Source organism: Lupinus angustifolius, chromosome LG13, assembly GCF_001865875.1.
Source record: "Lupinus angustifolius cultivar Tanjil chromosome LG13, LupAngTanjil_v1.0, whole genome shotgun sequence".
NCBI lineage: Eukaryota > Viridiplantae > Streptophyta > Magnoliopsida > Fabales > Fabaceae > Lupinus > Lupinus angustifolius.
The window spans coordinates 16,087,384-16,101,758 of record NC_032021.1 but is presented as its reverse complement, the minus strand read 5'-3'; positions in this window follow the sequence as shown (position 1 = coordinate 16,101,758).

Here is a 14,375-nt window from a genome sequence, read left to right as displayed (position 1 = left end):
CAATTTATGTTTATTATTTCCTCTTTTCCATATTTGTTCATGTTTTAAATTTTGTTTTTTCTTTCAAAAAATTTATGTTTTAAAAATCTAGCACACATTTATACTCTATTTTTAAATCATGTCAAAAAATTTACCCATCTTTTCTACTGCTTATCCAATATTATTAAACTCAAACCAGTCAATGACTCAGTCAGAGCACTAAGTCAATAAGTCAGTGGTTAAACTAATGGGTCAACGGTTAAACCAGTTGATTCGATTTATATTAACAAATCTAAAAATTCATAATATTAGCTAATATTATTTAATATCTCTATATTTTAAATTTAAAAATATTATCATACATAATTAAATAACCAACAAGTAATATGTCACTACTATGGAACATCACAAATAAGTTGAAAACATCACAAAAAAATATATTTATTTTTCTTTAATTGCAACAAAAGTGCACATAAGTTTAAAATTTAATTAAACAACGAAATTTTTGTTATAACATATGACAAATATAACTAAAAATAAGTTAAAAGTATTTGATTATGTTCATCTCAAAACGACATCGTTTTAGTTGTTTTTTTAAAATGTTTTTTAAGTGACCGGTCAGTTAAACCGATCTCATCATTCGAATCACCAATTTTAGACTCAGTTGAGTTGAACCAAGTCAATCCAATTTTAATGTAAAATCGGTTAGATGATAAACTCAGACCTGTCAGATGTCTGGTTCATGGTTGAACCAGTCGGATTGACCAATTCAAGCCGAGTTTTATAATACTGTACTTATCTCTCCATTTTTATTTAAATCCAAATCATAATTAAATAGAGTTCTCATAATCAAATTTTTATATCATTTATAGATTTATTAAATTTTGGGCATAACTTTAAATATCAAAAGAAGTTAAATGATGGAATATTTAATAATATTCTAAATAATGAACATTTTACTTAGTTTAATCTTTTATCATTATCATTGTTATTATTTTAAACCATATTTTTCCGGCTTAGTTCCATTATCTATCACTATTGTTCCAAACAAATTAATTTTTTTGGTTTAATTTAATCTTTATTATCTCATATTAATATTTTTATAGACAGTGTGTTAACTCAAAATTTTCCCATTCAATAAATTTAATATCACCTACTAATACTTTTATAAGTAAAATTTATAAATTCTAAAATTTATAATAAAAAATAAAGATATATTTTTAAAAGAAGAAATAAATTTATTATTAGTTGTCGTGACTTAAAATATATAAAATTTAATATCAGATATAATGGTCAATTTAATATGACGTATATATATGATGGTGAATTTATTGTTAGGTTGCCTAAAAAATGGTGAATTTATTGTTAGGTTGCCTAAAAAGCTACAAAATAACAATGATATTAAATGTCAAATATTATTGATGATCAACCTATATGATGTTGTAGATAAATATATAGGATGATCCTAGAATAAATAATGATTAAGCAATGAATTTTCATGCAAGATATGCACTCAAATAAAGGGATCAATCTACCATAAATCAAGAAAATATGATAAACCTCATCATGTTAAACTAACATTTCTTGCATGTCCATGCTAAAGCATAATCGGGCATTGAAGTTAGCAGATTCAAACACAAAAAAGGGTTAAATTATCTTTATTACCTTTCTAGAAAATAATTATTTTATTAAAAACTTTTTCACAAACAAATATATACTAAGCATAAGATTAAAACTAATTTGAAAAGTTAACCTGCAAACAAATTCAAATCTTCACCGTTAGTATTATAAAAAACAATAGAAGATAGTGAACATGAAAACATACAATGATTTATTTTGGTTCACTCCAAGAGCTAAGTTTAATCTCTTATTCCAAAAGGATTTCCCATATAATTACATGTAGGAAACTTCTTCAGAATCTAACACTTACTAAGTATTCTTTCACTTCGAAACATTTATAGACTCTAAAATATAACTAAGTACTCTTTCAATGTCAAGCCTTTCTAGTCTCTGTTATGAACCAGTGCAATTTATTTAATAGAGCATATGGCTTAAATAAGCCTTACATCAGTGCATAATTGAAAAGCCAACAGAGAAAGAAACTGAAAACAAAAACTAACCATGTTTATATGATAAGTACCCAACTAAAGAGAAGTACCTACATGTCCTACATAATAGGAATTATTAACTGATAAAAAACTAATCTATGACCCCTTCAACCCCCTTAAACTTACATCATATCTAGTGACAATATTTGTTTTGACCTTAAACATTGGACACCTATAAATAATGAAACCAATGGGAGATATCCATAATTGCAGCACCACGCTGCAATTGCAACATTGTCCTTAATTGCTCTAGCAATTCAGAATATTTAAGTAGTAATAAAATTTATTCCATCCTGGTCAACTGGACACTTCATTCGCTCAGGATGGGACCTCTCACGACCAATCAGGGGCCAAGCAAACACAACTTGATTGCTTACGTCACTCTTCCATAAGCTTTATAATTATCCCTGATTTTTCATTTAATACATCCCCAACTAGAAACTGTCATGCCGCCTGCAAATCCAGCATGTCCCTCTAACAGTACGGTCAGGAGCCGACCCAATACATGGTGGGAACATGTCTATTATACACCTATGACACCTACTGTCAATCACCATTAACTATCGGACAAATGCCATGTCCCCCATTTCATTTACTATAAATAGGGGGTGTCCGCTTACAGGAAATATATTTATCTCATTCATCCCTTCATTAACTCACTTACTCACTCATTTATTACTTGCATTTACTCTCACTTGTTTTTCAACAATTCCCTTAAGTCCCATACTAACTTGCCTGTCGGAGAACCTTTTCAGGTACCTCCTCTAGCATGTCCAAACTCAGCATCATCCAGACTTAGAAGAAGGCCACCGCATAGGCACTAGATCCGACCATCCAATCAAGCAATAGAGAACAAAATTGAAGAAAGAGAAAATGTGAAGTCTCGTTAGATTGTAAGTCTATTGTAAGGACAATAATTTGGTTGCTCAAATGAGGATGCACTTAGATTTTTAGGGTAATATTTAATAACTCACTTGTAGGTGAGTGTATGAATGTTAAAGATCATTTGACCGTAAAACTCAACTACAAAAAATATTCCAAAAGATATATAATGTAAACTCTGAGATATTTCCTTTCTCTTTTTCTCAAATAGCTTTTATACAAAGATGTATAAAATATAAACTTAATAACTTATCTTTATTCTCTTTAGATTGCTTAAACCGTTCACTTCTATTTTCAGAAAAACTCTTCTTTTATAGTATATCTTTTAGGTCTTCAGAGGAGCTCCAACAATCTTCAACTAAATATATGTTTAGGAATAATATTTATTACATTATATTTTGTATGTGTGATTTTATGTCCTTCGTGTACAAAATGGTTTGAGTACAAGGTCTACATTTTCAACACTACTAAATTTCTCTTACCAAGAAATAGAACATATAATACAAGACTAATTTTTGAACAACAAACATTCTCATTCAATGTATATATCAATTATTTGAAATAAGTTTAAATGATTGGCAAAGTAAAGAACATGTATACTTTGAGAAAGTAAAAACAATTAAAGTCGGTTATCACTTGGACGCACTTGATCTTTAACACACATGTTACTCATTGGATACACTTGATCTTTAACACACATGTTACTCATTGGATACACTTGATTCTTTTGACGTGATAACTCATTTGAAGAACTTAATAGCTAGATAAGTTAACTTCACATTTCACAATTTTTTATTTCATATATATAACTTTGGATGATAAATTTTTTTCCTTTAAACTATATTTTTCAGATTAAAAACATGAGGAAAAAGCTAATTTTTTGTTATTTATCAAAAAATCGTGGAAAAACTAAGAGATTAATTTAAAATAGTTGAGTTCTTAAATGGATATTTAAATCAAAATCAATATGGTTCATATTTATTTGGTACTTATTTATTAATTTAGTTGAGTCAATAATAGCCCATGTCATGTGTTTTTTTATTAATTTATTTGATACTTATTTATTGATCTAATTTTAAAATATTAATTTCTATGAAAGAATAGTATAATATCTACTAAAACACATGATATATCACACTATTCATTAAATTTATTTTAAAAGTGACAAGTGAATAACATGTTTGAAACTTTGAATATACATTAAGATTTGGTCATCACAAAACTAAGACATGAAGATAATATGCTTTGTTCTATATTTTGTATACCATGTATACGACAATGTGCCATTTTTAAAATTCAATTTGAAGACGTATGAAATAAATCATTTAAGATATGACAAAGTTTGCATCTCTATATTTGATACCTCAAACAATGTCAGATTTGAAAATTAACGATGAATAACAAGAGGAGAATCGACTTGAAACAATTAATTATGATATTGATGATTAATTATTGGATGAGTCATGAATATGTGGGGTTTTTTAAAGATGTTTCGTGGAATTGCCTAAAAAACGTGGAAACAGATTATCAACCACGTTACCCTTAAGATAAATAGTGCTATAGAGAATTGATTATAATAAATGATAATATATACACATATAATTGCATTGCTTTTCCTTTTGTATTATCATTAGTGGCCATCAAATCAAGTGAAAATAGTTTTCAATCATGACCTTACAACCGTATAGATAATTGAGATTAAAAATTAGTTATTGATCGTATGATCACTTAAAAAAAAATATTGATATATCTTTTAATATTGATTGTTCAAATAAGATCACATGATCTATACATATTAACTGTTTTAATTTTTCATATTAACAATGTTTCTTATCACTTGAGTCACATCAAATTTTATATTATATATATATATATTAGCGGTTAATAGTTCATGCCATGCATACATGTTTTTTTAAACTTATTTATATGGTATTTGTTTATTGACATAAAGTATTAATTCTTAATTTATATGAAAAAATAGCATAATATCATATCACACTATTTGTTTATTAACTTCATTGTTAAAAGTGAAAAGTGCACAAGTTATTCGAATAGGATTTGGTGATAAAAAATCCGGTCATGAAGATAATATGTCTTTCATTTTTTGGGTGAAGTATATATCTTCCATTTTATATTCTGTATATTATTATATATAGGATAATAAGTCAGTTTTAAGATTCAATTTGAAGAAGCATAAAATAAACAATTTATGAGATTATGAAAGTACATATATTCTTTATGTTATTCAAATAATGTTATATTTGAAAATTAACTACCCCTTCCAAGGAATAAGTTAATAATCATTAATTATAATTAAGCATGTTATACTTGAAGGACATGTTTAGAATTTTAAAAAATGGGGAAAGTATATAAAACACACCAAACTTTGTCATTTGTAAGTAGCAATCATGAACTATTTTTTTCCTAATTACCACTCAAACTTTAATTATGGGTGAAATTGACTCATACATAAAGATAGTATTAAATTAATAGGAATGAAAATTCTATCGTACATTTTACTTTAAACTTAACTGTTAGATCATTATTATTGCATTATCTATATTAACTTTTAACTTTATTTATCATATTCTTCTCAATTAATTTTATATTGTGAGTGTGATTACTCCTTGTTGACATACTAATAATTTAACAATATAGTTAGATATAGACTAATTCACCAACTAATAAAATTTAAGGGGTAATTAGGAAGAAAAAATAGTTAATAATAATTACTTGCAAATAATATAAAAAAATTAAAATTAATAATCATAAATTATGATTGTGGTTTATGATCAAATCAGGATCATAAAACACTATAATTAATAACTATTAATGATAAAGCTATTTTTGATTTGAATCCATGATACATAGCCATAGTTAGAAATGTAGTAGCCATATTTATCCTTAGAAAAACTGCAACTTAAAAGATTTGTATTATTAACTAAGAATGACTGAGTTCAACTTAGTTGAAATGAGAAAGACTTATATATACATGTTTTATATTAGACATAATCAATCAAATTATTCCACTCTTCCACTTCATTAAAATAATGTTTGAAAGACAATAAAACCTTTCCCAGAACCACATTTAATGAAGTGGAAACATTTGATTGGATATGCCTAATAAACATCATGCATATCTAATTTGTCAACCATAAGATAGTTTATTACTTCAAATGATTAATTTATAACTGAACATTATAAACACCATATTAAGGATTAAATTAAGAACAATGTATTAAAAATTAAGAATATTAATCTTAAACATCAAACTCTGACTTTAAAGAAAATATACATCAATAATCATGATTACTTTACTATAGTTAGGGTGTAGTAGTCATATTTATAGTTGAATCTGAAAAATGTATTTTAAAATATTTCAGTAAGTTACAAAAGTTGAAATGGTTCCAACTCAACTTATATTAGAATTGTGAATAAATATTCTCATATATGATTTTGTTGTCAAAAATACATAATGAGAGTTTACTAATATTGAATGTATAATAAAAAAAAATAGAATTAAGAATATGATATGTAAAGAACATAATTGAATTTAAATATAATCACAAATGACCAATATGATTCTTAATTTTAGTCATGATCATAAAACACTTTCACTGTATAATAGCTATATTCATTTACAGTTTAAATTGAAAACAAAATGCATTTTAAAATATTTTCATAATTTAATTACCTCAAGTTTCCAATTTATGTGAGATGAGAATAGCCTGAGAAAAAAAAAACTCATGTACCAGATTTCATTGCAAGAAATATATAATAATATAATTTTATTATATCCAAATATATTAAACAATCCATATATTACCTTAACTTGTTATGGCTGCCTCCTTGTGGGAATATCACCTTTGAGCTTAGTCAAATTTGCCTCATCAAAAATCAATAATATGACCATAATGTCTCTATTATGGTCACTAAGATCAATTAATTAATGGGGTTGAACAATTAATGTCTCTAGGATGAAAAGCTAGTGACATCAATTGCATATTAGAAATGGATATACAATTAAAAAGAGTAGAAGAGGATAATCAAAATTATTGATGGGGTGATAATTGATCAAGGAAGGAGAAAATGGCTTTATGGTTGCTTAGACATAATCTCTTTTTACCTTCCATTCTTTGGTTGGATACAATTTAATGGATCAAATTAGGATTTTATGATGTAAAAGTGTTAAGACTAAGATGATATATATAGAGTTGGAATGCATGTATAGGATTTAACATACAACAATTAAGTCCTAATTTTAGTTTAAATGAGATCGACTATATGAATTGAACGATGTTACAATCTTTTATCATAAATCATGTATATTGACAAAACATTGAAATCTAAATCTTTACTAATTGTGTAGCTTGTAATTTTTTTTAGCTTAACCTTTCTTTTAGAAATTGGACTAACTTACATTTGATATACTCTTCTTACGAATGCTTTTAACGTTCTTTACTCATGTCCAAATTACTTAAGGCGCAATTCTACCATTTTTTTCTATCAAGGTTCTAACTTTCTTTTGGATGCATTCATTTCTAACCCTATCTTATCTAATATATTCACTTATCCAATGATTAATTTATATAAAAAAATGAGAAAGTAATCTATGCTATAATAATATAAGAGATTTTAAAATGTTACTGAATCGTCAATTATTCATGTGTTAACCATCATTAATTTTTAAATAAAATTAATATACATGAATAGGGAATAAAATATTAATTTGCTAAAAAAAATTATACGGAAAATGAATAAATATTGAATTAAAAAAACGATATCAACACACCCTCTATTGCACTTTTTCTTTTTCCATTCTTGATAAATGCATCTCTAACCTCTTATTAAAAATAATGGGTGCATGATTGGTTGGAGCTTGGTTGGAAAAACTTAAAAAGATAAATGAGTGTATAATAATAAGTGGCTTTTCTAACCTATGGAGTAAACGTATCAGATAAGTCTTTTTATGTGGTATTTTTGGTACAGTATTCCCTAATTTTATAAGTAAATTAATTTTTTTGAGATGTGTAGTTATCTCTTCTAATAAATGTTATTGCTAATAATTGAATCGTTGATATTTTGAGCTTTCTTAGTGTTCGTGGTTAACTCTTCCAACAAATGTAGCTCATAATTAATAAACTTTCTTAACTTACATATAAAAAAGTAAGCTAAATAAGTATGTGTTTGGCATATATATTATATTTTTAGTTTTAATTTATAAAGTATGAGATAATAAATGGTAAGATTATAATATGTTCATGTTGGATTAAAGCTAAAAATTGATTATTAATTAATCCGTTTCATTTAAGTAAAGTTGAAATGTTATTTTTTTACAAATTAATTACAAAAAGGTGAGATTATTTATTTATGTTGGGATTATTTAATTTTTTTTACATATTTTTAAAGGCTAAAAATATTAGAATAAAGACAATATAATAACTAATATCAATATTTAAAAACAATATGACATATATTTTTAATATGTAGTTTAGTGGAACAGTAAATGAGAAGAGAAACAATCTTAAAATTAAGGGTAAAATGAGAATTGTCAATTTAATGAAATAATAAGTCAATTTTGAAATAAATAACACATGAAGAAGGAGTAAGAACTTCAATTTGTTTGGTTTCTCCACCACAAAAAAATAAGTTGAATTGAGTTTATATTCTAGATTATCAAATGTGCTACAGTTTTAAGCTTATTATTTAAAATAAACAAAAAATACAAACTATCCTCTACAATAAACAAACAATAAGACTAGTTTTAAAGCATAGTCCTTGTATTGAATTATTTTTTATTATAAAAAAATCATCTAATTAAGATTCCTTTAAAAATCAATAATTGCATTGATTTTTTATTTTTTATTATGATTTCGATTATATTTTAAGAATAAGTTTTCAATGCATTCTTTATCACAATTTGAGCATATGGTTTCTATTGGTCCACAACATCACATCTTAACTTATTTACAATTCCATCATATTATTAAACATTAATTTACATTTAAAAAAAGTTTAATACATATGCATGTGTAAATTTGTTAGATAGAATATATTCACGTGTATTATTTTGATTAAAAATTCAAAGGTGATTCATATGGAATGTAATATCTATGCATTGTCAGCGTAAAGACTTGTATACAGTTAATGTATCATTCATTATTCATTTATATTACTTTTATTCAAGAGTAAATGGTAAATAATGCAGTGACAATGAAAAAACTCTTACACTGTTAGTACTGGCATATTTTTCTGATTAACATATACACCATGAATAATGTACAAATAATATAAAAAATTCTTAAGTTGTAAATTTATAGATATAATTTTTCCCTTCATAAAAAAACGTATAAATGTAACAGGTGTCTGGTTAGAGTTTGGTTGGCAAAGCTCAAAGGATATGTAATTGTATAATAAGAAAAAAACCATTTGGGAATTGTAACTCCCCTTATTTCTCAAGGCTAGGAAAACTTGTTTCCTTTAACTTAAACACACAAAATAACCTAAAAAGACATCTTTCCACCTTTTTAAATAAATAATTGGTATGAATATCTAATTTTGTTCAATCCATATAAAAAATAGAAAAAAATAAACAAATTAAAAAAATGAGGAACCATATTGACTATTAAATTTTGATTTGTGAATGGTATGAATGTTTCTATTGGATAGCATAAATAATTAGTGTTTTCAAGACTAGATATACTATAGTTTATTAGGAACTAGCAAGTTATCGTTCATTCGTATGAGGCAGTATTTTTTGTTACACGGTTAACAATACAAATTATCTATGCATTTTCATGGTTAAGAACACACATATTATTCGTGTATTCGCATGGTTAAAAACATGTATGTTACTCATACATTTATATTGTTAAGAACATACACGTTACCAGTGCGTTCACATGGTTAAAAACGTACATGTTAGCCGTACATTTGCGTTGTTACGAATACATATGTTACATATGCATTCGTATGGTTAAAAAAATATTACCCTTATATTTGTATTGTTGAGAATACACATATGTTATCTGTGTATTCACATAATTAAAAACATACAGCTTATCTATACATTTGCATTGTTAAGAACACATGTTACTTGTGGATTCACATGGTTAAAAATACACATATTACTCAGACATTCACATTGTTAAGATCATACATGTTATTCGTGTATTTATATATTCGAAACATATTCAAACACATACGGAAAATAAATGACAATTTCTCATTTTCTATTGAAAATAAAGAACGAGAAATGTGACACTATGTGATTTTTCAAAATAGAAATTAATGTGATGTGTACTTTTCATTGACAAACAAATGACTCAATAATTTTTTAGTTTTTAAACTATTAAGAATACAATATAAAAAGAGAAAAATATATGTATTGATGGCATAAAAAATGTATAAAATATTATTGTATCATCTATTATTCATGTTTTATTATCATTGATTCTTCAAAAAATTGATATAATAAATGATATATTGACTTTATATAAAATTTTATTCTAACAATGCATAAATGCTACACTCGTAAAAAATATGGAGATATATATATGTGTGAAGGTTAGAGAATGAACCATTTAGAGGGAAGATTTAAATAGATGGGGTGTGGTGAGATTTACACTTGTCTAATAACACAATTACACAAGTTGTGGTTTGCCTTTTGTTGATGTAAAAAGTTTAGAGAAAGAAAATTATGTGTGAGGCTTTGACACGTGTACGGGATGACATTTTTTTCTTATATAGTAAAATAGATATTTAGTTTTAAAGTAAAAATTTTATTTTCATATGATCTGAAACGAAATCAAAATAATGGAAGGAAAAAACATAACATGATTTTACAATTGCATATGGAAATTAATATAATGGCCAATAAAGTAAATTTTGATTTGTTGAGTTAAAGTTTTTACCAGACAATAAGAATAGTTAATGTTTTTAAGACTGAATACATTAATTTTTATTAATTATCTTTTGTTATCACTTTCTCGTTTAAAAGAAACTTATTTTCGTATGATTTAAAACTAAATCAAAATAACACTGAATGAAAAATAAACATGCATAATTGTTATTAGATTTTGCTATTGCATTAAAAATTAATGTATTTTGATAATAAAATCAATTGTGGAAGGCTCAATGAAAAAACAATAACAAACACACAAAATCAGAACCATCAAGTACTATGTCAACCAATTTCTCTCTAAAAAATTTGCATGGCCAATCAATGGTTATTCATTGCATCATCATCTTCAATTGAGATTTTCTATATCATTTTCTTATGCCAACCATTATCACTAAAAGAATTTTGATAAATATGTATTAAATAAATATTAAATAATTTTTAAGTTAATAACATTATACATAGTAGTATTTGATTAATTGTGAATAAAGGAATAGAGTTATTTTTGGATAGATAATTTGTATTCCATCATCCAATGAACCTACAATTTCCATTATCCATGTACATTATGGCACATCTCCATGCCTCATTTCTTCACCTCTCCACGTGGAGGTTTGTTTCCTACACGTTCTTTTATCTCTCATTATTTATTTATTTTCTTATTTTTTTATAATAATAATATTAGTAATATGTACTAATAAAAATATTTAAAAAAATTAAATAAATAATCAATTTAAAACTAATAATAATTAAATATTACTAAAAAAATTAAATATATATTATTTTAAATAAATTATTGTGATAATCAAATAATGAACTTTGTCGAATCTTACTTTCTACTTCAACTTGAGAAACATATATAGTTATTAGTAATGTCTTTGCTATTTACGAAATTAAAAGTCAATTCACGACCAATGTAGTATTTTCTCTTATTATAAAATAAATTATTTAATATAACTAAAAATGTTTTAATACTTGAATAATTACTTTTAAGTGTATTTTATTAAATAAATAAATATAATGACAAAGGTGCTAAGAACTAAAATAAGATAATCTATCTATTTAAGTTAAAATATGATAGCAAATATAGAACTCATATTTCACTCTCTTGAAGTAGGTAGGAAAATTATAATAAATATTAAATTCATTTAAATGTCATAATAAAAACATATTGCTTTAAGCTCAAATGTGGTCATAGACATAGAGCTACTACTTCAATTGCTTGAAACATGCAGACACATAATAATAAATGTAGAACTCTTGTTAAAATTTATAATAGAAATTTATACCTTTAGGTTTGAGATGCAATAATATACAATAAAGTTTTACTTCACTCTCTTAAAGTGGGTAGACAAAACATAACAAATATTGAATTTATTGAAGTCCTATAATAAAAACTAGTTGGGATTATAGATATAGAGTTGATACTTTACTCTTTTGATGTGAAGACAAACAACTACAATTGAACATTGTTTCTTCCATTTCAATATTTAAATATATATAAATCTAACCAGCTAATAAATCATTATTTTACTGAGAACTATATAGTTTTAATTTTCTTATTGTACTTATGGATACATATGAATAAGATAAATTCTTATCAAACACCATAATAAAAACACATATTATTTTGTTTTAATAGTTATTTTTTATCGAAAAATTAAAGATATAATCAAGTTTATATAATTAGTTAGAGTATTACATTGAGGAAAGAAATATTAATATCTTCCCCAATATGTAGTGGACTGTTTGAACTTATTATTTACCTATTCATTTTCTCTACTTTGATGCGTCAATCTTTTTCTCTCTTAGGTGCCCATTATTTGAAATTACTTAATATATAAAGATAATTCAAATTTGGAAAACCAAGTCCAGCACGTCAATTTTAAAGATATTTTTTCTTTATTTTAAATTTTTATGGCAGTTGTTAACATTGCTCTCACCAAGTATATTACATTTGTATCACCTCTATTCCATAGCTGTAGTTGTTTTAGGTTTTGTTCAAAACTATTGATGTTTTATAATTTTAAGGTTTATTCAACTTTTTCTCAATTTTATCACCATTAAATAATTATACGTATCATTATTTTTATTAACTAATTTCATTTATTATTCCATCTATGAGGTAATAGATATGAGTGTTTTAGTCAAAATAAGATGGTACTCAATAATTTATTAATATGTGTAAATTAATCTTAAACAACCAAAGTATAAAGGGAGTATTACGTAAGAAACTTTTTTTGTTTTATTTTTATGTTTAATAAGTGTGTCCATGATTAACAACTTAATAACAATTTCTTTTGTGACTTACAGATTATTGCAATAGTTTTACCTTTATCAATAAAGTATTTCCATACACATTGCAAAAACATGAGTTTAGAAACTTAGTCATCTATGGACCTTCTTGGTGGAAATATTTCAATTTTAATAGACCTTAATATTTTTTATTAGAGTCTATGAGCCCTAAGTCCAAACACCATGAAATATACACTCCTCTCCCATTAGGCTTTGTTTTGAGGATTATGAAGAAAAGGGAATGAGAGGAATCAAAGAGTTGGGAAAGGGGAAGAACTAAATAGAAAAGGAAGACAATCTTCTCCCTTGTTTGGTGGAGTATGAAATTTAGATGGTAGAGGGTAAACTAATGATAATATAAAAATATTTTTATTCTTCCTTTAAAAATGTAATTAACAATGAGAAATGAATAATAATATATAATTATACAATATTACTAAAAATATTTAGGTATTTCGACATTTTATCTCCAAAAAATCCGAAATTGGGGGAACTTTAGACACATTGAGAGTTTTGGAGGGTTTGAGAAATCCTCCAAAACCTTCATCTCCTTCATCCAACTCCCAAAAAAGGGAAGACTTTTCAAAGTCATCCATTCCATTCCCCTCCAAAACCACACTCCCAAGCAAAGCCTAAAAGTTGATTTTTTTGTATAACAAAAAAAATATCTCATCATTAAAGAACTAATCTCTTTTAGGGAGGGTGTGTGACTTCTCGACAAGATTCGAATCTTTAATCTTTTGGCCTATGTGGTCCACTGGAACATTACTCTAGTGATTTATTATGTGAGTAGTTAGAATTGTAGCCATTTTCATTTTAATTTCCTAGCCAATTACATTATATCCCACACTCTTAAAACAGACACATCAGATAAAATGTTTACCTGAATTTAGTTACTACCAATTTGAATTTAAGTTGATAAACATTTTCATTTATTAAAAGTTGGTTCATTACTGCCAATTTCAATTTAATTATCAACAAAACTTTCATAAAATGTTTATAATAATAATATGATAAAATAAAACTCATATTCATATTATTTGTTGGGTTATAAATATATATATATATATATATATATATATATATATATTAAATCTAACGGATTAAATGTGTAAAACTTAAAAGTCATCTAAAAATCTTATTTTTGTCTTTGTCAGCTATTTAACTCACCCCTTTGGGCCGATGGATTTAAGAAAATAAATAAATACGAT